At 42.8% G+C, this 26558-nt stretch overlaps 1 protein-coding gene and 2 long non-coding RNA genes across 7 annotated transcripts in view; 2 read left to right on the plus strand and 1 right to left on the minus strand.

The window, feature by feature from the left end:
- Positions 1–26558, plus strand: part of gsg1l2a (gsg1-like 2a) — a 172995-nt gene that overhangs the window by 94143 nt on the left and 52294 nt on the right. The window lies entirely within an intron of this gene.
- LOC103910330 (uncharacterized) lies at positions 1105–25368 on the minus strand. The gene is made up of 4 exons (XR_660497.5): positions 25121–25368; positions 1643–1691; positions 1323–1406; positions 1105–1189 (listed from the first exon to the last, which is right to left on the minus strand). It is a non-coding gene; the product is annotated as an uncharacterized lncRNA (long non-coding RNA).
- LOC141381285 (uncharacterized) lies at positions 10307–15735 on the plus strand. Its single transcript, XR_012401225.1, has 3 exons — positions 10307–12326; positions 12904–13008; positions 13897–15735. It is a non-coding gene; the product is annotated as an uncharacterized lncRNA (long non-coding RNA).

The raw sequence follows: 26558 nt of genomic DNA on the forward strand, positions 1-26558 counted from the left end.
GTTTGTGTGTGTGTGTATATAGAGCTCTCTTCTTCCTTGCTCCTGACAGGGAAGGAAGTTGTAGCCACCTTGTAATGCATTTTCCACTTCTTTATCAGTGGTGTGGTATGGACATTTGTCCTCACTGCATCTGTGATTAAAAGATAAACAGATAATTAGTAGTGAACAAGTACAAAAAAAAGAAAAGAAAAAGGAAACATGCTTGCTCACATAAGTACAACCTAAATGGGACTATATATAGATTTTTTTTTTGTTCCTCTGGTTTATGATTCAAAGAAATACAGAGATGGAACAGCCCCTAATTGTATTGAAATGTATATTTAAAACCAACTTACTGACTAGACAGTCCTAAGGGGGAGTGCACGAAAGGCCACATTTTGGTTTGCCCCGCTCCAGTTCATTTGTTTAGACAAGGAGTTAGTCAAAAGTTTTCCCAGGATACACCAAACTGCTTCCTTAATGGAAAACACCAATGATTCCAAAGTAGGCTACCTACAAAGCAAAAAAATAAAAAATAAACAAATAAATAAATAAAACAAATAAACTTAAAACACTTTGAAATAAGCAAGAGCTTGAACTTACCAGCTTCTTCATTTGTTCCGGCTGCTCCTTTAGTTAATTTTCAAGCTTTTCCATATCAAATTGGACAAAGGAAGGTCAAATGTGTTTACATCTGGAATTTCATCACGTCTGTTTTGGTTTTGCTGTGAGAATCAGGCCCAGCTGCTGCTTTATGACATTGCATGATTTTAAAACTTCAGTCAGTCGTGCTAAAAAAGAAAAATAAGGAATCAGTATAAATCAACCTGTAGCTTATTCTCATACAACTTGTGTAAATACAACAGAGGGTTAGATACGGCTGATATTCTCTAGTTGATCTTTACTTTCTAGCTGCATTAAACCTTAACAAATTTACTGATGTCTTCAATTCTTACAAAGACATGACGATTTGCAACAAGTTCTGTCTTGATCTCCAACTGCACTGGAACAAGGACTGTAAATGTTCATAGCCATACTGGAATGTTCAGGATCTGTGCATCTTGATGGTCGTCTTAAGAATTCTGGTGATGATGGTACTTGCGGTGCTGCATCGATTCCTGAAATCTTCATATCTGCTTTTTTTTTTTTTTTTTTCCCGAGCCTCCTTTTTTTAAATAATTTTTCTTCATCACTGTCAGTATAGTTGTGCCTTATGTACCATGATCAGATACATTTACAAAACAAAACATAATTTTAGTTTAGTGCCAGGGCCAAACCCGCAGGTTGTAATAGATCTATGAAATAATGTTGACAGTATATGTCTAAAATAATTGCAAACAAACCTGTTTGTTTCTTTAGCTGTATGACGGGCAATCATCGTCCTCATCTGTATGCCAGTCAGATATCACAGTGGCTTTTGGATGTTTCTATAATAAAACATCACATTGTTGTTAATCTCCCCCTAAGAAAAATTAAAATTCTGAAATACTATCGAAGATAATTAATGGCTATAATACCTATACTATAAATAATCAGCACTCTGAAGGTTGCACAAGATTTATTCAGAAATTCATGCAGAGTGACAGCCTTATGAATCTTAGACACAGATTTGTAAGATGGCTAAGCACATGCATGATTTCAGCCATGACTTGCATATACTGACCTCTTCTGTGCCAAGCGTGTTTGATCTTGCTCAAGGATCTTGTTGTGGACTGTCAAACAAACAAACATACAACATTTTATACAAATGTTTATCTTCACTAAAATCAATATAAACATTAATAATGACTATTCAGAAAAAGCCTGAAATATAGTATACCCAATTAGCACAAGACCAAAATTCTATTTAAAACCTAGACATTACTGGATGAATACAGATGCTTTTGATTTACTTTGAGTCAGATGAAAGCCAATAACAGTAAATGTTTTAATCACTTTGTGACACTATGGACAAACCAGTTTAAGAAACCAATAGGAAAGCAGATTAAGTCAATCAGTCATATTTCTTTAAAATAAGAAACCTTTTGGATCAGATAGTTGTAAGTTACTAAACACTGTTAACCTACCATTGTGGAAAATGTTTGATGATGATGATAGCTAATAACAATAAACCATTTCTGCCGTTTGTGAAGCAAATAGTAAAGTCTGAAAAGCTCAAGTATGTTGAAAATGTATCAGCAGTTTACAGTTTTTAACGGACTTTAAGCACCCAACTATAACATGCCTATTCACATGTTCATAAAAGTGTGCCATTGACATCTTTTGTTTCTGTGATGTGCTGCAAAATGACCTCACGAACCTTTGTTAAACAAGAATAATAAGACTTAACCGAATTAACCGAAAAAATATTGTTACCTATTCATTCAAATCAGAATTTATAACTGTCGATAACCAAACAAAAAAAAACATCAAAATCTGCTTTCAGTTTTACATGCGCAAATTACAGTTTGAACAGAAGATATAATTGATTCACCTAACACATATGAATTAAAGCACACACTAATATTTCTCTTAGATAATTTAAAGAGAATAGTAAACAGTGTCGAGTTTCGATCACTTTTTGTGATGCACTGCATTAACAAGTTAAACAATAATATTGTACCAAAACGATTCAGTTTTAATTACACAATCACATAATAATTTTGGATAAGTACACGCCTGTAAATTTATTTTTTTCAACACTCGCGGTAGTTAATAATGTTTAGTAAACTCAGAAGTTAAAAGCACATGTTTTGCCATATTAGTGTTAACAGATTCTTCCGTCCCATTTTTCGGCGCGTAACTAGTCCCGCAGCTTTCGTCCCAGACCCTTGATAGTGGGCTCAAATCGTGCGGTCTTATCGCGAATGGTGTGCTATGACTTTTATAAGGGGTGGGGGGTTTTTTGGCCCCGCAACACCCCCCCCCCCCCCCCCCCCCCAAATCCTATAGACTTAACATTGAGCCGAACTTTGATGATTTACAGCGCCGAGTGTGAATTTCCTAGAAATATGGGATGCACATGATCTGTAGGAGGTTGCAGCCTAAGGCCCCGTTTACACTAGTGCGTTTTAGTTTTAAAACGGCGTTTTAGAATGAAAACGATCCGCGTCCACACTCGCGTTTTACCCAGCGTTTCGGAACTGCTCTCCGTCCACACCAAAACGCTGAAAACGCACATCACGTGACCACACACACACTCTTTGGCAATCGCTGGAGCCCATCTACCCAGATGAGAGCTCTGCTAGTCGGACTTCTCATCAAGCATCTCCCGCTGGATCTAATCTCACTATATTTATTAGTGAGATTTCATTCATCTTGTTGTCTTTATCTAACGACATATTCCCTGACTTTGGTCACTGGAATCTATTACTTGTTCTCAGGTAACGTGTTTTGGCTGAGCGCAAAGATAAGTTAATGATTAAACCACGTAGCCTACATTCTGTATATTGACTGATCGCTTGCCTTTATTTCCTGTAATGTATAAACTTATTGTATGTTATACTTTTATAATGGCCATTATCGATTATTAAAACTGGTATTCAGCAAAAGAGAGTGTATGTTTCGTATTTTCACTGAAATTGAAAGGAGGCAGCTGTTATCGGCTCCGTTTTGTTATAAATATCCACACAGTGAAGATGACGCTCATGCAGCACGACGCCTCAACATTTCTGCTGTCTGTTTGTTAATATTAAAATAAAAATAGGCAGTTTCTTATATCAAGTTTACATTTTATTGTTGAGAAAGTGAAATAACGTAGCCAGGGTAATGTGAATGAAGTTATAAAGTACACTGTTCCCTGTGAAGATTGACGCGTGTCCTCGGTATGTTTTCCATATCAAACTGAGAAGAAGAGATGCAGCCTTGATCAAACTTGCGAAGTCTGAACTTACACGGAGAAGATGCGGGACTGAACTGTGTGTGGACTACTTAATATTGAGGAAAAGCCCCTATCAGAGAGGCGAATGTCTGCAGCCCCGCCTCCGTTGTCAGATGTCTGCGTCTTTCCCCATCCACACTGAGACGGAGCAGCAGCGTTTTAGAATGAAAACGGCCTCTCCAGCGTTTTCGAAACGCTCCGTTTTCGGCGCTCGAGAACTCCGGCGTAGTGTGGACGGATGGCGTAACCGTAGCAAAACTTATGCGTTTTCAAACTAAAACGCATTAGTGTAAACGGGGCCTAAGTGAGAACATGCAAGGGGGTATAAGTTGCACCCCTGGGGCTCTAGGACGTCCCAAAGTGGTCCCCATTGACTTACATGGGCCCATTGACTCCCATTTATTTTCTAGACACTAGTAAGATACTATTCCCGGAAATCGCCATAGCGCCAACAGTGAAATTCGTAGAGACATGGGATTCGCGACATCTCGAGAGGGTTATAGGAGGCTTCAAACCACAACCCCGAAAGGGGGTAAATGTTGTACCCCTGGGGAGCTAGGACGTCCCAAAGTCTCCATTGACTTTACATGGAGCCGAACTTTAACCAATCACTGCGTCCATTGTGAATTTCATAGAAATATGGGATTCACAACATCTGTAGGGGGTTGCAGCCTAAGTGAGAACATACCCCGAAAGGGGGTATAGGTTGTTCCCCGGGGGTGCTAGGATGTCCCAAAGTGGTCCCCATTGACTTTACATTGCCCGTTGACTCCCATTCATTACATTGACTCCCATTATAAATGTCATATGTCAATCACAGTACATAGCATTGTCATACTGACTTGGGGGTTGGCTTATTTGTCTCAGGCAACCAATCAGCATCTCATTATGATATTTGAGCTAACAAGCCACGCCCCCCAAACCACTGAAAGACCCTTAATAACTGCCCCATTGGCTTAACATGGGGTGGGACGTCCCATTGCACATCCCGTTGACTTCCATTATAAAGGTCACACATCTATAACATTACATAGGAGTGTCATAGAGACATGGGGGATGGCTCATTTGACTCAGGCAACCAATCAGGATCACTTTATGATAATGAAGCTCACAAGCCACGCCCCCAAATTGGTCCCAAAGACTTCTATTATAATAAGGCTAGATGCATATCTTTTAATAGCAGTGTCATACAGACTTGGGGGAAGGCTCATTTGACACAGACAACCAATCAGCTTTTCAATATGATAATGAAGCTCTTAAGCCACGCCCACAAATCAATTTAAATACCCTTAATAAGTGTTCCATTCACTGCCATTTTAACTGGTCTACATGCATATCTTAACATATATATTATATATTATATATTATATGCATAACAGTCTCCTATAGACTTAGGGGTTGGCTCATTGGACTCAGACAACCAATGAGCTTTTCAATATGATAATGAAGCTCACAAGCCACGCCCCCAAACTGGTCCCATAGACTGCCATTGTAACTTGTCTACATGCATATCTTTGCTTAGCAGTGTCCTATTGACTTGGGGGTTGGCTCATCTGACTAGGACAACCAATGAGCATCTCAATATGATAATGAAGCTCACAAGCCACGCCCCCAAACTGGTCCCATAGACTGCCACAGTAACTGCCCTAAATGCATATCTTTGCCTAGCAGTGTCCTATTGGCTTGGGGGATGGCTCATCTGACTCAGACAACCAATGAGCTACTTAATATGATAATGAAGCTCACAAGCCACGCCCCCAAATTGATTCCATAAACTTCCATTAAAATATGCCTAGATGCACATCTTTGCATAGCAGTGTCACAGAGACATGGGGGTTGGTTCATTTGACTTAGGCAGCCAACCACTTTCAAGTTCACTTTGTAACCTCGCCCATAGCAACAAAAGAGAGTACCCTAGCAACCATTCATCAACAGCTATATCTCGGCATCAGAACATCGTAGGGACTTGGGGATTGGCTCGTTTGACTCATGCTAGCAAACTGAACTTCCTATATGCTACACATGCCAGCAGTGACTAGCTACATGCTAATATTGACTAGCCAAGTACTGTAACTTGCTAGAAATGCTTACTAAGTATAATTATTTCATCAGGCATGTATGTGAGGCTTGCCTGGTAACCACCCAGGGTACCCTAGCAACTGCCTAGCAACCACTCAAATTACCCTAGCAACCGCCTAGCAACCACCTAGCAACCGCATAGTAACGTCTTAGTAAGGGCCTAGCGACCAATCAGAACGACCTAGCAACCGCCTAGCAACACCTTAGCAACCACTTAGCAACCACTCAGAACACCCTAGCAACCGCCTAGCAACACCTTAGCAACCAATCAGAACACCCTAGCAACCGCCTAGCAACACCTTAGCAACCACCTAGCAACCACTGAGAACGACCTAGCAACCGCCTAGCAACACCTTAGCAACCTCTCAGAACACCTTAGCAACCGCCTAGCAACACCTTAGCAACCACTCAGAACACCCTAGCAACCACCTAGCAACACCTTATCAACCACCTAGCAACCACTCAGGACACCCTAGCAACCGCCTAGCAACACCTTAGCAACCACTTAGGACACCCTAGCAACCGCCTAGCAATGCCTTAGCAACCATCTAGCAACCACTTAGAACACCCTAGCAACCGCCTAGCAGCACCTTAGCAACCACCTAGCAACCACTCAGAACGACCTAGCAACCGCCTAGCAACACCTTAGCAACCACCTAGCAACCACTGAGAACGACCTAGCAACCGCCTAGCAACACCTTAGCAACCTCTCAGAACACCTTAGCAACCGCCTAGAAACACCTTAGCAACCACCTAGCAACCACTCAGAACACCCTAGCAACCACCTAGCAACACCTTAGCAACCACCTAGCAACCACTTAGGACACCCTAGCAACCGCCTAGCAATGCCTTAGCAACCATCTAGCAACCACTTAGAACACCCTAGCAACCGCCTAGCAACACCTTAGCAACCACCTAGCAACCACTCAGAACGACCTAGCAACCGCCTAGCAACACCTTAGCAACCACTTAGCAACCACTCAGAACACCCTAGCAACCGCCTAGCAACAACTTAGCAACCAATCAGAACACCCTAGCAACCGCCTAGCAACACCTTAGCAACCACTGAGAACACCCTAGCAACCGCCTAGCAACACCTTAGCAACACCTTAGCAACCACTGAGAACGACCTAGCAACCGCCTAGCAACACCTTAGCAACCTCTCAGAACACCTTAGCAACCGCCTAGCAACACCTTAGCAACCACTCAGAACACCCTAGCAACCACCTAGCAACCACTCAGGACACCCTAGCAACCGCCTAGCAACACCTTAGCAACCACCTAGCAACCACTTAGGACACCCTAGCAACCGCCTAGCAATGCCTTAGCAACCATCTAGCAACCACTTAGAACACCCTAGCAACCGCCTAGCAGCACCTTAGCAACCACCTAGCAACCACTCAGAACGACCTAGCAACCGCCTAGCAACACCTTAGCAACCTCTCAGAACGCCCTAGCAACCACCTAGCAACACCTTAGCAACCATCTAGCAACCACTCAGAACACCCTAGCAACCGCATAGCAACCACCTAGCAACCACTCAGAACACCCTAGCAACCACCTAGCAACCACTCAGGACACCCTAGCAACCGCCTAGCAACACCTTAGCAACCACCTAGCAACCACTTAGGACACCCTAGCAACCGCCTAGCAACGCCTTAGCAACCATCTAGCAACCACTTAGAACACCCTAGCAACACCTTAGCAACCATCTAGCAACCACTCAGAACACCCTAGCAACACCTTAGCAACCACCTAGAAACCACTCAGGACACCCTAGCAACCACTCAGAACACCCTAGCAGCCAAAAAAATACATTGTACCCCATCGATTTGCCACGCAAACCCCATTTACATTTTCATTAGGAAATGTACAATTCTAGTTCATTGATTTGCCGTTTCCCAAAACTAAGTATATAATAGTTTAGTTTTTACATATAGTTTTGCCAATGCAAATAGTGCACCTCGTTGGAATAAGCTATATTCACGGTTTACACCAATCAATGCCTGATTGATAGAGACAACATAAGTAAATAGCAAATCAGCATTACAGCGTAAGTGGCATAACTCATCATCTTTTGTTGCGATTGATCATCAACCCGGTTCGAATCCACCATCTGCTGAACTCATGCTACTTTTTTTCTCCCCATTACAATAGTGTGGAAAACTATTTATTAAATGCTTTTAATTATAATTCTATTACCATTCAGTTTCATATAGCCTAGGTAAAATTTTTTAAGTCTATCTGGAGAATTTGGGCTGAATGGTTGATGCCGTCAACCGAAATAGGATGTTATAAAATATGTTTTACAGAGTTATTACCGGAGAAATTCTGTTGCTGTTGGTTGGATAAACGAATATAATGAATGAAAATACATTGGCTCATTCATATAGACATTTAATGCAGCTAATTCGGTGCAGTAATGTGTCATTTGCTTGCTTCGGTTGTCATCATTTTAATAGTTTAATGATGTTAGTGCAATGGTGTGCTTTAGCTGTGTGATTCTGATGTGACATTCGATCTTCTTTCCGCTAAACTCATACTGTCCTGAGGTGTTAATTGCTATGATCTTTTTGAGACTTAGGCATCGTGGTGTTCTCTACAACTATCAGGCTTGAGATGGGGAAAGAGGCAGCAGCAATTCAAATGTATCATCTCTAAAATAATAATAAAAAAGGCCACTTGCACGGCATCTGTGTGTAAAGATGATTACATTATTATTACCCTGCTAAAAAATCCAGCTTAAACCAGCCTAGGCTGGTTGGCTGGTTTTAGCTGGTCGACCAGGCTGGTTTTAGAGGGGTTTTGGCCACTTCCAGGCTGGTTTCCAGCCATTTCCAGCCTGGTCTTAGCTGGTCAGGCTGGAAAATGACCAGCTAAATCCAGCTAAAACCAGCTTGACCAGCCTGGTTTAAGCTGGACATAGCTGGTTTTGGCTGGGCTCCCAGCCTGGCTAGGCTGGTCAAGCTGGTTTTAGCTGGTCATCTCTCAGCCTGACCAGCTAAGACCAGGCTGGAAATGGCTGGAAACCAGCCTGGAAGTGGCCAAAACCCCTCTAAAACCAGCCTGGTTGACCAGCTAAAACCAGCCAACCAACCTAGGCTGGTTTAAGCTGGATTTTTCAGCAGGGTATTATTATTATTATTATTATTATTCATTCAGTAATTTTCGGCTTAGTCCCTTTATTAATCTGTGGTCGCCACAGCGGAATGACCGCCAACTTATCCAGCATAAGTTTTATGCAGCGGATGCCCTTCCAGCTGGAAACCATCACTAGGAAATATCAGTAGTAGTAGTAGTAGTAGTAGTATTGATGTTGTTAGGCTATTTTCTGTATCAACCCTTGTAATCCATGCAGTGTTTTTTTTTTTTTTTTTTCGGTTAAAGCACAATGATGGCCATTAACACCTGACAGACAAGGATTTGGTTTGAGATGATAGAAAAAGTATGTCTCCACTCTCCAGTATTTTTCACAAACATGAATACACACAATGTATGCATTTTAAAATGAAACTGCATTAGTGTAAATGGGGCCTTATAAAAATGTATGTTTGTATGCACAGCAACTTCTGGACTGAACTACGTGTTAATTAAAATATCTATATTACTCTCGTAGCATTCACCAATACTAGTATATTTTTTACGTCAAAAACTCAGAACATAGCTGAATAGTGTGTTGCCTGCTGAGTCAGGATGACAGCAGCAGACAATTCTGTGTGGCCATAAAGCCTTCATCCGACAGTTATTTTCAAATATGCACAATGCGGGCCAAAAGGGGAGAAGCACTTTAGCAGCGAGACCAACAGCCTGTAAGTACATTTAGACTTGTTTCAGTTGTTGTGTATCATTTGAGGACTTGTTTTCAGCTGTTTGTGTAAGGTTGTAGGACATTTAAACTTGTTTTCAGTTGTGTATAGTACTAAAAAAGTTTAGCCACTGTTTCCTTGGTTACTATAAGAGCTTGTGTGTCAAATGCGGACGGTTTCGCGTCGTCCGCCACAGTTTTGGGCGTTGTTTTACTCTGTAGGCATGTCCAAACGTCAGGTAAACACTATATATTGAGCATGCTAGCTTTAGTTAGCAGGAGAAGCACTTTAGCAGCGAGACCAACAGCCTGTAAGTACATTTACACTTGTTTCTGTTGTTGTGTATCGTTTGAGGACTTGTTTTCAGCTGTTTGTGTAAGGTTGTAGGACATTTAAACTTGTTTTCAGTTGTGTATAGTACTAGAAAAGTTTAGCCACTGTTTCCTTGGTTACTATAAGAGCTTGTGTGTCGAACGCGGATGGTTTCGCGTCGCCCACCACAGTTTCGGGCGTTGTTTTACTCTGTAGGCGTGTCCAAACGCCAGGTAAACACTATATATTCAGCACGCTAGCTTTAGTTTGCAGGAGAAGCACTTTAGCAGCGAGACCAACAGCCTGTTAGTACATTTAGACTTGTTTCAGTTGTGGTGTATGGTTTGAGGACTTGTTTTCAGCTGTTTGTGTAAGGTTGTAGGACATTTAAACTAGTTTTCAGTTGTGTATAGTACTAGAAAAGTTTAGCCACTGTTTCCTTGGTTACTATAAGAGCTTGTGTGTCGAACGCGGACGGTTTCGCGTCGTCCGCCACAGTTTTGGGTGTTGTTTTACTCTGTAGGCATGTCCAAACGCCAGGTAAACACTATATATTGAGCACGCTAGCTTTAGTTAGCAGGAGAAGCACTTTAGCAGCGAGACCAACAGCCTGTAAGTACATTTACACTTGTTTCAGTTGTTGTGTATGGTTTGAGGACTTGTTTTCAGCTGTTTGTGTAAGGTTGTAGGATATTTACGCTTGTTTTCAGTTGTGTATAGTACTAGAAAAGTTTAGCCACTGTTTCCTTGGTTACTATAAGAGCTTGTGTGTCGAACGCGGATGGTTTCGCGTCGCCCACCACAGTTTCGGGCGTTGTTTTACTCTGTAGGCATGTCCAAACGTCAGGTAAACACTATATATTGAGCATGCTAGCTTTAGTTAGCAGGAGAAGCACTTTAGCAGCGAGACCAACAGCCTGTAAGTACATTTACACTTGTTTCTGTTGTTGTGTATCGTTTGAGGACTTGTTTTCAGCTGTTTGTGTAAGGTTGTAGGACATTTAAACTTGTTTTCAGTTGTGTATAGTACTAGAAAAGTTTAGCCACTGTTTCCTTGGTTACTATAAGAGCTTGTGTGTCGAACGCGGATGGTTTCGCGTCGCCCACCACAGTTTCGGGCGTTGTTTTACTCTGTAGGCGTGTCCAAACGCCAGGTAAACACTATATATTCAGCACGCTAGCTTTAGTTTGCAGGAGAAGCACTTTAGCAGCGAGACCAACAGCCTGTTAGTACATTTAGACTTGTTTCAGTTGTGGTGTATGGTTTGAGGACTTGTTTTCAGCTGTTTGTGTAAGGTTGTAGGACATTTAAACTAGTTTTCAGTTGTGTATAGTACTAGAAAAGTTTAGCCACTGTTTCCTTGGTTACTATAAGAGCTTGTGTGTCGAACGCGGACGGTTTCGCGTCGTCCGCCACAGTTTTGGGCGTTGTTTTACTCTGTAGGCATGTCCAAACGCCAGGTAAACACTATATATTGAGCACGCTAGCTTTAGTTAGCAGGAGAAGCACTTTAGCAGCGAGACCAACAGCCTGTAAGTACATTTACACTTGTTTCAGTTGTTGTGTATGGTTTGAGGACTTGTTTTCAGCTGTTTGTGTAAGGTTGTAGGACATTTAAGCTTGTTTTCAGTTGTGTATAGTACTAGAAAAGTTTAGCCACTGTTTCCTTGGTTACTATAAGAGCTTGTGTGTCGAACGCGGATGGTTTCGCGTCGCCCACCACAGTTTCGGGCGTTGTTTTACTCTGTAGGCGTGTCCAAACGCCAGGTAAACACTATATATTGAGCACGCTAACTTTAGTTTGCAGGAGAAGCACTTTAGCAGCGAGACCAACAGCCTGTTAGTACATTTAGACTTGTTTCAGTTGTGGTGTATGGTTTGAGGACTTGTTTTCAGCTGTTTGTGTAAGGTTGTAGGACATTTAAACTAGTTTTCAGTTGTGTATAGTACTAGAAAAGTTTAGCCACTGTTTCCTTGGTTACTATAAGAGCTTGTGTGTCGAATGCTGACGGTTTTGCGTCGTCCGCCGCAGTTTCGGGCGTTGTTTTACTCTCGAGGCGTGTCCAGCTGAATTCAATCAGCTAGTGCTCTGGGTGTCCAGCTGAATTCAGTCAGCTAGTGCTCTGGGGTGTATATAAGCAACTAGTCTCACCACGGCAGCAGTCGCGGCAGCCTTGTGTGAAGACCGCCTCGTGTGAAGACCGACGAGTGTAAAGACTATCGACTCTACCTTCGCCATCGACTCTACCTGCGCGACTCCACCGAGCAAAGACACCGACAAAGCACTTGAGTACTTCACTTTCTTATTTTACTTTATCTTTACTCTTAATTTTGTTTTCATTGCACTTTTATTATGTGTTTTTTAATTCCTGTTGTTACTAACACTCGCAAAACACGAGAGGTACGCTGCAGGCGTAATCCTCACAACCTTCGTTCAGTACATGTACCTGCTATTTCACAACTCTATCTCTCGGTGTACCTCTGGAATTGTCAATTAGCTGTTAACAAGGCAGATTTCATTACCTCCATAGCTACATATTTTGACTATAATCTCATGGCTTTAACTGAGACCTGGTTGAGGCCGGAGGACACTGCTAAACATGCTACTCTTTCTGCTAATTTCTCTTTTTCCCACACTCCTCATCAGACAGGGAGAGGGGGTGGGACTGGACTACTGATTTCCAAAGAATGGTAATTCCTGCCAACAATCAGCTCCTTTGAATTCCATGCAGTCACCATTATCCACCCCTTCTACATAAATTTGGTTGTCATCTACCGCCCACCGGGTACATTAGGTCACTTCTTAGATGAACTGGATGTTCTTCTCTTATCTTTTTCTAATTATGACACTCCCTTGTTGGTGCTAGGTGAATTCAACATTCACATTGAGAGACCGCAAGCTGCTGACTTTCAGAATCTGCTTGCCTCTTTTGACCTCAAAAGAGCACCTACTTCTGCTACCCACAAATCAGGTAATCAGCTAGACCTTATTTACACACGACATTGCTTCGCTGATCAAACACTAGTAACTCCACTACAAATATCGGATCATTTCCTTCTGTCCCTCAACATCCACATTACTCCTGAGCCGCCACACAATCCAACACAGGTTGCCTTTCGCAGAAACCTATGCTCTCTCTCACCCAATAGACTATACACCATTGTTTCAGACTCTCTTCCTCCATCTTGCAAACTCTCTGCACTTGATACAATCAGTGCCATTGATACATTCTGCTCCACACTAGCATCATGTCTAGACAGATTATGTCCTCTTGCATCCAGGCCAGCCTGTGCCAGTCCTCCTGCATCCTGACTCTCGCATGCTCTTCGTGAGCATCGCTCAAAACTTCGGGCTGCAGAGAGAATTTGGCAGAAAAATAAGAATCCTGCACAGCTCTTAACATACCAAACTCTTCTGTCTTCTTTCTCGGCTTAAGTTACTTCTGCAAAGCAGACATATCTCCGTCAGAAAATCAACAATGCCATTAATCCTCGCCTACTTTTTAAAACCTTTTCCTCCCTCCTCTATCCTCCTCCTCCACCCGCTTCCTCCACACTTATTACTGATGACTTTGCTACATTCTTCTGCACCAAAACTGCAAAAATCAGTGCTCAATTTGCTGCACCTACAACAAACACGCAAGATACACCACCATCACCACACACACTCACCTTTTTTTTCTCAGCTCTCTGAGTCTGAGGTGTCCAATGTCGTGCTATCTAGCCATGCAACCACCTGTCCACTTGATCCCATTCCCTCTCATGTCTTGCAAGCCATCTCTCCTGGAGTCATACCAACACTGACTCACATAATAAACACATCTTTTGACTCTGGTTTATTCCCCACTTCATTTAAACAGGCTAGGGTAACCCCACTGCTAAAGAAACCCAACCTGGACTATACGCTACTTGAAAACTATGGACCGGTATCCCTGCTTCCATTCATGTCCAAGACTCTGGAGAAAGTAGTGTTCAATCAAGTCTTTAATCCGGCTTTAAGAAAGGCCACTCAACTGAGACTGCCCTGCTCTCGGTCGTGGAGGATCTCAGACTGGCTAAAGCAGACTCAAAATCATCAGTCCTCATCTTGCTGGATTTGTCAGCTGCTTTTGACACTGTAAACCACCAGATCCTGTTATCTACGCTTAAGTCACTGGGCGTTGTGAGCACTGTTATACAATGGTTCAGATCTTACCTCTCTGACAGGTCATTCAGGGTGTTTTTGAGGGGAGAGGTGTCCAACCTACAGCATCTAAACACTGGGGTACCTCAAGGCTCGGTTCTTGGGCCACTTCTCTTCTCCATTTACACGACATCTCTAGGACCAGTCATCCAGAAACATGGATTCTCCTACCACTGCTATGCTGATGATACCCAGCTATACCTCTCTTTTCATCCTGATGATCCCTCGGTTCCAGCTTGCATCTCAGCCTGCCTGTTGGACATTTCACACTGGATGAAAGATAATCATCTTCAGCTTAACCTTGCGAAAATGGAAATGCTTGTAGTTTCTGCCAACCCGACTCTACACCATAACTTTTCAATCCAGATGGATGGGGCAACCATTACTGCATCCTAAATGGTGAAAAGCCTTGGAGTAACGATTGATGACCAACTAAACTTTTCTGACCACATTTCTAGAACTGCTCGATTGTGCAGATTCGCACTCTATAACATCAAAAAGATCCGACCCTTCTTATCTGAACATGCAGCTCAACTCCTTGTTCAAGCTCTTGTTCTCTCCAAACTGGACTACTGTAACTCTCTGCTAGCGGGGCTTCCAGCTAACTCTATCAAGCCTCTTCAGCTGCTCCAGAACGCAACAGCATAAGTGGTCTTAAATGAACCTAAAAGAGCCCATGTCACTCTGCTACTCATCCGTTTGCACTGGCTGCCAGTAGCTGCTCGCATCAAATTCAAAGCTCTGATGTTTGCTTACAAAGCGATTTCTTGCTGCGCCCCTTTTTATCTGCTCTCACTTATGCAGATCTATGTGCCCTCCAGAAACTTGCGTTCTGTGAATGAACAATGCCTCGTGGTTCCATCCCAAAGAGGGAAGAAATCACTTTCCTGAACGCGGAAACAGACCTGAAACTTGCCTATAGCACTTATTCATTGTTGCTCTTATAGTTGTGTAAATTGCTTCCTTGTCCTCATTTGTAAGTCGCTTTGGATAAAAGCGTCTGCTAAATGACTAAATGTAAAATGTAAATGTAAAACAATAGACATGCCGTGCCCGTCATCCTTTCAGGCAACTTCACTTTAAACTGTATTAAGGTCCCATTTACACTGATGATTGAAAATTATTGGAGGGGAAATAAATTGATATTTCAAATCTCTGTACATAACAGAAAGATAAACAATGATAATGCAACAGTATTTGGACAGACCTTGTCAAAAGTGAGCTGGTACGTTCACTAATAAAAAATTTAGCACTTAAATTATTTAATTTTTAAATATCAATTATATTACACAGCAATTTTATTTCAAAAGTTGATTATATATAATATACTAGGCTACATTTTGGTGGTAAAATAATGATACTATGGCTGTTATTTCTTTCAGTAGGGCTGTTCAAACATTAAATAACAAATGCATTAAGTGGATTAAAAAACGAATATGAAACAACACACCATATCAGGATATAAAGCATACAGAGCACTATTATATTTAGTAAAATGCTGCTCTTTTTATCTTTCTATTTTTATAGTTTGTAAGTGTGTCTTTATTCGGTGCATAGAAAAAGCCACAAAAAATAATTGGCTATTTTAGTATTTTAATATTTCAGATGACAGGTAAGTAATTATATTATACATGGTTATATATATATAGTCAATGATATAATAATTTAAATAAATAAAATATGTTTATAAGAATGTGATGGGCCAGTAAATCCCTGCAAGAGATTGCTCTATGGTTTTAAAACCATTTTTAAACTGTATGGTTTAGACCTTGTTGTGAATTTCTCTAGTCTAGAGAAAACCACCAAACTGTTATGAAATTCTAAGACGAGCCCAAAAAACCAGGGAGAACTTTCTGTATCTTCAAAGCAGAATCATTTTAATAAGAATAACTCATCGTTGCTGTGGTGTCATCGAAAAAAAAACTCTTGATTGGTACAACAGACACTCAGTTTAAATACATTTGATACATGTTGGGGAGGACAGTCTAAAACAGTGGTGCTCAACCCTGTTCCTGGAGATCGACCTTCCTGCAAAGGTCAGCTTTAACCCTGATCAAACACACTGAAATCTGCAGGAAGGTCGATCGCCAGGAACAGGGTTGGTCACGACTTGTCTAAAACAAAGCATGAAAATGAAGTGTTGTTGTCGGCATGGTAAAATGCCTTTCCAGGCCTGATCACATCAGCATATAAGTACCCATTCACGATACATTTTAGCATTAAAAACAGTGTGCAAACAATGTTCTTGGGACAGAAACTGCCCGATCAGTTGACCTGCTTGAGAAGACAATAGATACAGCCGTTCTGTGAAACTGACAATTTGCATTACTTTGGAGAACGTCAGGGCTCAGGAAACCAAGACATTTTAAGGTCTGTCACACCCTAAAAACAACTTTTCAGTTAAATATAGATAATATAAATGTATATTCCCACAGTTCCCCCTTTAAGAGTTATTAATAAAACTCTCACAAAATATAAATTTTTACCTTCGAGGAAAATAAGGTAATTCTTATAATGTATTGTGGTTACAGGCTCATAGTACTTGCACTGTGTTTTTACTGTCTATATTTACAAACGACATGTTGAGACAGGAACAAACATGCCGCTGAAGTCCATAGATTTCCTATAGATAATATCCTGTTCTGGTTGGAACTGTCATTTCCTTTTCATAGACATGGGTCAAATGTTGAGTAAAACAGGTGACAGCCTTCGCTCCAGCCTGTCCTGAAGAAAAGAAAGCACAATACTGATCTGGCAGGATCGGGGGTCTTCTTAGCAAAAAGTGCACCACTCAGTGAATAGACTCCTTTTTAGGGCGTAGGCATGCCTCGTAGAGGGTGCTCTGAGCCTGAGTGACTGTATTAACCACCGCCATCGGTAGGTTACCTAAGTCTTCCTCGCGTCTATAAACCACACGTGGAGGTTCCACAGATCTGGGCAAGGGTGCCCGATGGTGCCCTGTCCCTGAGAGAGAAGTTGCTCTCTCAAAGGGACCCACCAGGGGGGGGCCGTTGCGAGGAGGGAGAGTTCTAAAATCCAAGTCCGGTTGGGCCAGAGGCGCAACTAACAAGACCTGGTCCTCGTCCTCCCTGGGTTTGCACAGTAACTGCGCGAGCAGGCTCACTGAGGAAAACGCAAGTTTGCGCATGCCCCGAGGCCAGCTGTGGGGCAGTGCCCATGACACCTGAACAGACTCAGGGTGGAGTCGCCATTTTCCCGGGGCAAGGAGCTGCCGTGAGAACCCGTCGGCCGCACTGTTGGGCTCGCCCAGCATGTGAATAGCATGCAGTGACTTCAGCCACGTGTGACTCCAGAAGAGCAGATGGCGAGCAAGCTGAGACATACGGCGGGAGCGCATATCCCCCATACGGTTGATATACGCTCCCGTCGCTGTGCTGTCCATCCTAACCAGCACGTGTTGCCCCCTCAGCACCAGTAAAAAGCGGCGCAGAGTGAGAAACACTGCCAACAGCACTAGGCAGTTGATATGCCAATGCAACTTGGTTCCCTTCCGCAGGTCAGCAGCAGCATGTCCGCAACACACAGCCCCCCAACTTGTACTGGAAGCATCTGTCGAAACGACAATATGCCTTGACGCCTAACCCAGGGGCAGGTTCCTCCAGGGGGTGGGGGTGTGGCGACACAGCAGAGTGGTAGTCACTCTGTGTGTGCCCGTGTGTCATATGCGTCTGGGGACCCGATCATGAAGCCTATGCCGTGGTGGTCTCATATGGAGCAATCCGAGCGGGGAGGTCACGGCCACTGATGCCATATGCACCAGGAGCCTCTGAAGATTTCAGGGGGACCACTTTTTCTCTCGAACTCTCTCGGAAAGTCCAGCATCGCCTCTCATGAGAGCACGCCTTTATGATAATTGAGTCCAGCTCCAACCCAAGAAAGGAGGGGCTCTGCACAGGGGCAAGCCAGCTCTTTTCTTGGTTAATCTGAAACCCTAACAGGTGGAGGTGCTGGAGCACCTTGTCTCGAATATATCGAGAATATCGAGAAAACTTGGTGAAAACACCGCGGAGACAGAGAGCCTGAAGGGGAGGACCTTGTACTGTCATGCTTGATTTTCAAACGCAGACCGCAAAAACTGCCGGAGCCGTGGAAGTATGGAGACATGCAGATACACGTCCTTCAGATCTATTGCTGCAAACCAATCCTGAGGACGAACGCATCGGTTGATGCGCTCCTGCGTAAGCATTTCGAAGCACAGCCTGTGATGGCAGTGGTTCAAAACGTGCAGATCTAGGACTGGCCGTAACTCATCGCTCTTTTTGGGCATGATAAAGTACAGGCTGTAAAACCTGCTCTCCATTTCGGCTGGAGGGGTCGGCTCAATTGCATCCTTCACCAGGAGGACAGACAGTCTCCACTGGCAAGACAGGGGCAAGACACGCCCGTGAACTTGGGAAGCTGTTTCATGAACTGTTTTTTTTTTTTTTAAATAAAGAGCCCCACCCTCCAGCGGGGAAAGAGCAAATTCCCTCCTCTCCGGATGCTTCGCTGTCTGTTTACCAAACTTAGCAGCACCCTGGGGGGGCGGGCGCTGGCTACTTGCAAGATGCTCAGAGCAGCCGCTTGGCTGGAGGCACAAGCGAGGCGGCGGAGCAAAAAGCTGAAGGCGAGCGCTCTCGGCAAAAAGCAGTGGATGTGGATGGATCGGTGGGACAGAGAGCTAATAGATTATAACCTATCGCCTCCGACTGCTCCATCACCGGCATGAACTACTGGGCGAGTTCACTGACGGTGTGGCCAAACAGGCCAGCCCGGGATATGGGTGAGTTAAGAAAGCGAACTTTGTCAACATCACACACATCACCAGATTTAGCCTGAGGTGGCCTTCCTGTCCACTAAAGTGGCCATCGTCCTTCCCAGGGTGCATGCAAGGAGAGGGTGGAGGCGCGCGCGGCACACTGCGTATGCCTAATGTGCGCATCCAGGAAGAAAGGTTTTTACACCCCTCTAGTCAGTCCGGCCACAGGGCAGGGGGATAAACCATCTGCAGAGCAACGGCCAAAGCAGCCTGGGGAAGCACGGCCACAAAGTCTGCTTTTAGATTCGACACCGCGCTCATCAACCTGGAGGGAGGAGTGGCATCGAATCCTCATCAGCCATTGACAGCCCACCCTCCAAGGATGGTGAGGATGGAAGCGCATGCAGATCGGGCAGAAAAAAGTGCCCTCAAAACTGCGTGAGCTTACTGAGCACTTCTGGGAAGAAGGGGATGGAAGGCTTTAAATCCTCTACATAACATCCATATAGTCAGTCTGGTTGTGGGGCTGGGGGATAAACCATCACCAGGCCAACGGCCGAAGCAGCCCGGGAAAGCATGGCCATCATGCCTGCTTTTTTTATGCCAACTCCGTGCTCTCCACCCTGGAGGGAGGGAGCGAGCGGGTTCGCATCCTCATCAGACAATGACAGCCTGTCCTCCAATGCAGTGATGGACATCTGATCCTCGGTGTCATCAAGTGAGAGAGGGACCATCCGAAGAGGGTGTGCTACTCTCACCTGAAGCTTGAATGGAGCGCAGCGAGAGGTCTACAGACCGAAGGCGGCGGATTTACTCCCACTGTAATCCTCAGATCAGCCCGAGTGCCAACCGCAGTGCGGGGGACAACTGGGGTGGGTCACTCTTTTGCAAGAGCGAGCCGCGATCTTAACTGTGCAGCAGACATGACATCAAAGAGACAACATGCACTGCCCGCGAGCACCGCATTAACATGCTGGACCCCCAGACATGAAATGCTTTGCTCGTGCCCATCATCCGTGGATAGAAAAACACCGCATCCAAAAATGCACGGTCGGAGCGACGACTTAAAAAAGATGAGCTGCAAAACCGTGTTGCTCTTTTAGGAAAGCTTTTTTCCTTTATATAAACCGCTCTTGGAGGACCAGACCCAAAGAACGCCAGGCAAGGGAGAAAAACTCAGCTCGACCGTCTGCCACTGCGTATACGCGCTTTGGAACGGGAGAAGCTGCTTCTCGATCTCTCTCTGTAGACACAGGTAGGACAACCCAAAAAGACTCTCTCAGAAGCTAGTGAAAGGCTCTGAAAGCGAAAAAGATGTCAAGCATTGCACTTGCCGCGTCTTATATACTTGACTGATTGTCATTGACGCCAGCTGTGCATGCTGACGCCGCCAATTCATTTGGCATTTCATTGGCCCGATTTTATACTCTTTCAGATAATTGGTTTCTGACGAAAACCCATAGTGGTAGGTTTTCTACATAGCATTGGAGATCCCCATCCGAAGGGGAACAGTATTGGTTGCAAAAAAGAAAAAAAAGTAAACATAATAAAATAAAAAAAACTGCAAAACATTAGTTTTGTATCCTCTGTTCTAATCTGTATCTAATTCTGCTATAGTTGTTCCTTAATTCCCATGACACCTAAAGAACAGTAAGGTTAGGATGAACTACTAAGTGGAGGAAGGCCTATAGGGACGTCTTCACACAGGGGTGGCCGTGGCCCCCAATCCCTAAAGGATCGGTTCTTCCCTGGGCACCCCACTGTTCTACGTGTGCTATCCCATCCATGTAGGTGGTGGAACAACCTTGCAATGTGAGACATGTGTCCAAGTTTTTCTTCCCTAACACAACAATTCAGCTGCTGTAATCAATATCACTTGATATGGTCCCAGCCATTTAGGCTCAAATGGCTTGTTTCTAAATGACTTTATCAAGACCCAATGACCTGGGATGTTTGTTTGTCCACCTTCCGGTGGATTCTGCCAACACGACTGAACTCTCTGGCATTCTGTACAGACTTGTGAGGCTGTTACAGTAAGCTATCAGGGCATCTGAGACAACATGCACATCAGCATTTCTAAGATCAATTACACCGGGCATCTGCATTGGGCGTCCAGTAATAATCTTATACTACACAGTACCGCTGGAAGTGCTTCGACCTATGAAACTCCTTCCTGATGCATTTTGCCTAGCCTGGTTTTAATTGTCATATTAGCTCGTTCAACCTTTCCTGATGCTTGTGGCCTGTAGGGGCAATAAAGATTCTACTTAATCTTTAGCAGTTTAGACACTTCCTGTCATGTAGAATGTTCCTTCTTGTATCATCTTCCTTCTTGACTACCTGTCCTGTGAAATGTGTATCCTGATCTGAGTCAATGGAATCTGGTAATTCCCATTTGGGAATAAAATCAGTTATTAGACATTTAGCAGTATGTGCAGCTGTAGCACATCCTGTTGGATAAGCTTCAACCCATCTCGAGAACCATCTCGACCTGCAGGTGATGAAATGGCCCCAGTGGAGCTGGGGTATGTGTTGCTGCTGTGGTTGCTGCTGCCACGGCATTAATTTTCTCACATGTAACACATCTTTTCACTGTTTCGGTGGCTACATTTCTGAATTTTGGATTCCACTATTGATTTGAGAATCTATGATTCATGGTTGCTGGACCACTGTGACCAAAATTTGTTAAGCCAAATATGGCAACAGTGATTCAGGAGCAACATATTTTCCCTCTTTATTCCGGCAGTCATATGAATCCACTGTGGCTCCTTTGTCTAAGCAAGTCCAAGCTTCATATAAAGGAACATCTTTATACAGATCAATGATTGATTTAGGAGGTAGAATTGTTTTCTGTGCTGTACTACCTAAACATATTTGTACAATTGCATAATAACAAGCCTGTTTAGCAGCTACATCAGCAAGAGCATTACCTTTAGCTTTCATTGTATTAGCTGTGAGATGTGCTTTCACTTTAGTCACCGCTAATTTCTTAGGAAGTTTCATGGCAAACATCAGGTCTTTCACTAATCCAGCATGCTTAATGGGGGATCCGGCAGAAGTTAGAAACTGTCTGCTTTGCCAAATGACACCAAAATCATGAATTACCCCAAAAGCATATTTGGAATCAGGTAAATGTATCTAATCCTGAAGCTAGCCTGCATGCTCTAGTTAAAGCTACTAGTTCTGCAGCTTGAGCTGAAAAGTGATCTGGAAGACGGACTGTAGCTATTACTTCTGTGGTAGAAGTTACTGCATAACCTGCTCTTCAGTTACCGTCAATGATTTGTGCTGAACCATTGTATCAATGAACCATTCTTATTCTGCATTCTCTATGGCCGTTTCTGCAACTTCACTTGTAGGTGTATAAGTAAGCATAACACAATCATGAGTCATTTCTACCTCATTCTCTAACACAACTTCAGTCAATGCAGACATCATACATGAGGATGGGTTTGTGATTGGTGCACGCTGTAAAACAACATTTGGGGCTGTGAGGGTCATTAACCAATTTCCCTAATGAGAGGAGCTGAGAGAAGTGACTTTTGCTTGATTCATTAGTGCTGACACTGCGTAAGGGCATTTTACATTTACAGTTTGACCTAGCACCATTACTGCTAAAGCCTGAAGAACTAGATAAACTGCTTGTATTGCCCTAAGACATGGACCCATACCTTGAGCGACTATGTCAAGTTTACTAGAATAGTAATGGATTGGGCGTAAACTGCCCCCATGATCTTGTATTAAGCATGCTATCATAAAGCCTGAGTGTTCATGAACATAAAGCACAAAAGGTCTATTGGATTGCGCAACTCCTAATGCAGTTGCTTGACATAGCACTGTCTTCAAATTATTGAACGCGGTAAGCTGAGTTTCTTCCATACAAACAGTATCACAATCCTTAACCTGACCTATCAGTATGTCATAGAGTGGCTGGGCCATTGCGGCATGATTTTCAATCCAAGGTCGACAGTAGCCTGCTGTACCTAAGAATGATCTGAGTGCTTTAATGGTGGTAGGTGGAGGTGTTATTTTGACTGAAGCTGCACAATCCTGTGTAATGGATCTATTTCCTGTACCAATTGTTTGACCCAGAAAGGTAACTTGGTTTTTAGCAATTTGAGCTTTGTGAAAGCTGCATTTGTCCTTTTTTGTGCAAATTGTCTAACAATGCTGCCAATTTTGTTTTATGTACCTCTGCATTGGGCAGATTGCCTCTGCCTAATGCAGAGGCAATCAAAATATCTTCGACATACTGAATCCTGGTAGACTTTTTGACAGGACATTCTGGGTCACACATATCATGTTTGACAGCTTGATGATAAATGGTTGGGTAATTTTGAAATCCCTGTGGTAACCGTTTCCACTGGTATTGTTCATAGTCAACTGTGAAAGCTAACCATGCCTGGCTGTAAAATGTATAGTGAATGGGTACTTATATGCTGATGAGCAGCAACTACATTTAGTACAAAAAACCTAGACAATAGGTGGCCTAAAAGAGAAGGCAAATGCAACTACTGTGGGAAATTATGACATTGAGAGAAAGAGTGTAGGAAGAAGTTGCAGAATAGTAAAAGACATGCTATGCATAATTCTGCTCCCTCTCAGCCTGCCTACAACCCTGAAGAAGTTCCGCAATTGTCTACAGCAGTTTTAGGACAGCTTGCTTAGGCTCTTCTAAGAGCACAACAAGAACATGAAAAAAAAAAACTAATTGTTGGGGGTATGTGTAATTGTATGTCCAGTATTGTGAACTGGCCATTCACTATACATTTTAGCATTAAAACAGTGTGCAAATAATGTTCTGGAGACAGAAACCGCCTTATCAGTTAATCGGCTTGAGAAGACAATAGATACAGCCGTGCTGTGAAATTGGCAATTTGCATTACTTTGGAGACCGTCAGGGCTCAGGAAACCAAACCATTTTAAGGTCTGTCACACCCTAAAAACAACTTTTCAGTAATATATAGATCATTTAAAATTATATTCCCACAACCTGTATAATTTTTTATAGCCTTTGTAGATTTATTATATCTGAAAAATGAAAATAAGCGCTCAGTCTAGTTGCCTTTAAGATTTATTTTATGTCTGCATTTAGCTGACAGCGCACGTACAGCCGCGATACCGAGAGAAAATGTAGGCTAAATAATATATTCTTTAAAGAGCCCATATTATACATTAAATAGGGTCATATCTTGGTTGTAAGGGTCTCCAACAACAGTCTAATATGCATGCAAGGTCAAAAAACACTTTCATGGTCTTATAATCTGCATTTATTTTTACCTAATTATCCCAGCGACTCCCGTATGAATCGTCCAGTGATTCATTTGTTCCCAAACCCCTCCTTAGCGTGAAGCTAATCTGCGCTGATTGGACCAATGACAGTCTGTCGCGATTGGTCGACTGCCTTCAGTCAGAGAGTGAAATGACCAAAAGCTAATCAGCAATATAAAAAGTAATCACAGTTCATACACGCTCGATAGTGTAGGCGTGGATTTTAGCTGCCACACACACACAAAAACACACACACACCTCCGGACGACAACGCTCCCGCCCGCACCCGCCAGGTTTTAGCCTGAGAACCCGCCCCGTTTTCTGCCCGCCGCGCCCGATCCCGCTAAAGAGCGGGGGAGACTGGGGAGAACACAACCAAAAATCACCCAGCTATACAGTCCAGACAGCCAAGCTGTCTGTATAAATGCACACACAGCACCAAGCACACAAAGCTCTCTCTCGCTCTCTCTCTCTCTCTCTCTCTCTCTCTCATATGCGCACGTGCGCACTAACATACATACACACAAGCACCAAGCAGACACATCTTTCTCATTCGCATAGCAATATCCGTGATATTGCTAGACAGCCCGCTCCCGTCCCAAATTAAACCCGTTACTGACCGCTCCCGCGATTTATTCGGAAATTTATTCCCGCGCCGCAGAAATCTGGCGCGGGGACAGCAGCGGGTATGCAGACCTCTACCACAGAGCTCCATAAACAAAGCAGCAGTTTTTAACGTGACTTTGCACAAGATAATAGAATATAGCCAGTTAACCTGATACAGTACACTCGGTTACAAGTAACAAATCACAACTAAATACATTAGTAAGCTAGAGTCAACGAGGCAACAACTTTAATCGCAAGTACTTACACTTGAGAAATAGAAGAAACCCATCCTGACGTCCATCAGTAAGTTACTCTTTACTGATCCTTCCTTTAACAAACGCAGATGAAGTATTCTTTGTAGCATGTAGCTTCCAGAAGTTTCCAGTAGTTTCCAACTGCTTGGCTATAATGCTGAGGTTTCATCTTTGGGTAGAGACTCGATATAATATCTATCTGCAGTGTGACTTCAATCGACCGGCATGTTTGTATGCGTGTGTTTGTGGGTGTGTGTGTGTGTGTGTCTGGGTTTCTGCGTCAGAGGGCGGGGCCTCAGGTTTGAAATCTCCCGGGTTTGCGCGTGCACGTGAATAACTTGGTTTCGTTCGTACGTCATGGCGAAACACCTAATGAATCGGTATCAAGGCGACTCATTTGAAGCACTATGAGTCGACTCTTTTATAGATGAATCAACCGTTTTAAACACTGTATTCTTACAGATGTAAGCCTTAGCTGGATACTTCACTTCACTTAGAGCTGTGTTACACACTACATGGAGGGGAATTTTCAAAAACCCATAATATGGGCTCTTTAATCTAAACAACTCAGAAAAACTTTGGCTAAAACCACTTTTTGGTTCGTCGCAAAACTTTATAAATGCATGAAAAGGTAAGCGCATATCTTACCCTGAGTTTGTTTACCCTTAGCCTTACCCTGAGTTTGTTCACAGTCTGCCTGTACACATACATGCTGTATTTTAATATAGGTAATTTTGATAGCTCTAACTTTTGACAGCTTTTTCTACTTTTTACGCGGTTATGCGTGCATTAAATTTCACACACTAGGTGGCTGAAATTAAAATTAAAATACAAAAGATACTGAGCCATAACTACAAGTAAAAAATAATAATAAATAAAATAAACAACAATTTAACTTTAAAGGAGAACATTTACGTTTCGAAAAAAACTGAACTGAGCTGAAACTAAATTATTAATAAAAATAAACTTGCAGGACTTTATTTATTTAACTTGCGGGACTTAAATTATTTTTATTATACTTTTAGTGATTTGCTTGATGTAGTTCAATTTATTTATATGCTTTTGATGAAGCAGCATTTAACTCAAGCTCTTTAGACCATGCACCGGACCATTTCTCAGTGTTTCGCTGCAATGTCTTTAAATAAGCAATTATTTAGGCCTATTTTCATTATTCCTTTTATATTATTATTTGTTTATTATTATGTACAATAATTGATACATAAAATGAGATAGTAAAATATAATCAACAAAGAAAACGAACATAAAAACATAAATAAAAACATAATTGAAAAAGCTTATTTAAAGACTAACTTAGTCCTATCAAAATAGCAAACATTGAACATCTCTAAATTTAGGCTAAAAGACTGCTTTATTTATTTATTTAGGCCTACTTATTTGTACTGATTGTGCTTTTATTTTAGTTCTCTTTTCATTCTTCAATTATACTTT

This window comes from Danio rerio, chromosome 3 (genome assembly GCF_049306965.1).
Source record: "Danio rerio strain Tuebingen ecotype United States chromosome 3, GRCz12tu, whole genome shotgun sequence".
NCBI lineage: Eukaryota > Metazoa > Chordata > Actinopteri > Cypriniformes > Danionidae > Danio > Danio rerio.